Raw genomic sequence first — 2505 nt, 5'->3', positions numbered from 1 at the left:
TATATATATATATATATATATATATATATATATTTGTATTTTGAAGAATTCAAACATACATACATACTAAAATTACAACTTACAATTTTTTATGTGTAACTGTAGATGGTTTATTAAATTTTACCATTGTTAACCGTCTTTTCAATTTCAAAAGTAGATTGTTTATCTTTTTTAAATTGAAAAATGACATTTTGTGAGTGATCAATTTATCAAGATGACAATTATTTATCCTCAAATAATTCAAGTGAAAAAATAGCAAATATGATAACAAAATTGTTCCTCTCATAGCTAGTTAGAAGGCCGTAAAAAATAATTTTGTCCGAAAATCATCTACCTTGACCCAATTACCTAATAATTCAAGTGTATAATTAGAAAGAAGCTTTAATGTAGTTTTAATCCAAACACAAGATGAGATGGGAAATATAAAAATAAATTCTGCATTACTAATCCATGCGTTATTAATTTTTATGTACCCCTGGTTATATAATTTTATCTTTTGAAAATATATAGACATTTAGGTATTAAATATTCTAGGCAAATTGTAGTATGTAATAGTCTTTAAATTGGAAAAAAAATTGTCTTTATTATATTTATTAAAAAGAAAAAAAACTAGAGACAAGTTGAAAAGTGGGGTAAAAGTTAGATGAGACGGTGACAATGACATAATTTTTCATCCCAAGTTCCCAACTCATTGTCGTTCTTTGATTCGAGGGAAATGAAATGTCCAGTTATGTTTTCAGATAAAATATTAATTCGATAGTGAAATTAAGAAGAAAGAAAAAAAATCTTTTGATGGATGAATCAAATTGATACAAATTATTGATGGTAAAATATTCTTATGATGTTTTTGATACAAAAGAAACATAAAATATTCTCCAGAAAAATAAGGAAGAAATAATTTTATCTGGTCAATTTTGAATAGATATGAAAATGATTTTTTTCTAAACAAACATGAAATTTGAATTATTTATATTTTTTCTTTCTCCAAAATTATTAAATAGGACTTCGATTTTCCGCGTAAAAGACACATCTATATTAACATTAACATGTAAAAATATTGAGTCCTATTTTAATTATTGAACAGGACTTCAATTTTTCCACATACAAAACAAACATGTATTAACATGTAAAAATACCTAACTTCTGTCCAAATTATTCGATTTTTCCACATACAAAACACACTTGTATTAGCATATGAAAATATCTAAGTCCTATCCAAATTATTGAATAGGGACTTCAATTTTTCCACATACAAAACATACCTATATTAAAATGTAAAAATATCAAAAGTCCTATCCAAATTATTGAATAGGGACTTCAATTTTTTTTCCACATACAAAACACATTTGTATTAACATGTGAAAATATCTAAGTCCTATCCAAATTATTCCCATCCATTGCTCGCCACGGCCCAGCCCAATTAAATTGATTCTACTAGGCCCAAAAACAAATGCAGCCCCAATGGCCCAAACCAACAGTCAAAAACATATTCTCATTCAACCATTTCGAACACATTTCCCATGCCATCAAACAGCTCTTAATTATTTCTCGCAGTTTAATTATGTGTAAGAATGAAATAGAAACAAAAATTACTTTTGCTTATAGTCTAGTGCTACATGTAAGAATTTCACATGTATATTGGTAAATGTAGATTGGAGGTTATTTCATTCATGATTGAAATTAAATTGAACATATGGAATTCACTTGGAAAGCATTAGTTTTGATAATATATAACGTGTGTATATCATAACCATATTATCACTAATATACACATATATACATGAACTACATTCTTCTTTGTTGAACATATAGTATCATGGATATTCACTGATATACACAAGTACATGAAATATACATGGATATACACACATATACACAATGTGTTCTTAACCTCGAACAATGTATTCATAGTTATATTCACGTTTTTAAGTTTGAAGATATCACAACAATGATTTCAAGGCATTTGAACGAAAAGTTCAACGCAATGTCAACTATAGAAGAAGCCTGAAGATGACTAGTGATCGATTTCGTAACGATCTTTTATCCACTAAGATACACATGCCAGTTTCTCAGAAAAAAAAAGAGTGGTAAAATGAAGGGAAAGCTACACTACATAAACACACTAAATTAATAGTTAACAGATGTATATCTTTATATGAGATACACAAAATATACATTCTTGATACAATTTTTTTCTATCATATAATTATTTTGGTCGAACGGTAAAATGTATAACTTTGCCCTAAAATGAAAGTACCTAGGGAAATCCCAACATGATATCCAATACAATAGGTTAGGCCCAATTATTAAAGGCTCCTTCCTCCTTGTAATAAGTGGCCAGTAATAAACTTTAGAAGGTGGATCTAGTGGGCCTAAAGAACAAATTATAAGTGAAATATTGAATAAATAGATTATATGGCTTTTCCCAGAAAAGAAAAAATTTAAAGCTTGGTTTAAATTAAAGAAAAACATGCATTTTTTAGAAGCTTATATAAGTCTAGAGAA

Source organism: Solanum pennellii, chromosome 1 (genome assembly GCF_001406875.1).
Source record: "Solanum pennellii chromosome 1, SPENNV200".
Lineage (NCBI taxonomy): Eukaryota > Viridiplantae > Streptophyta > Magnoliopsida > Solanales > Solanaceae > Solanum > Solanum pennellii.
The sequence above is the reverse complement of the archived record's forward strand: the minus strand, read 5'-3'. Positions refer to the sequence as shown.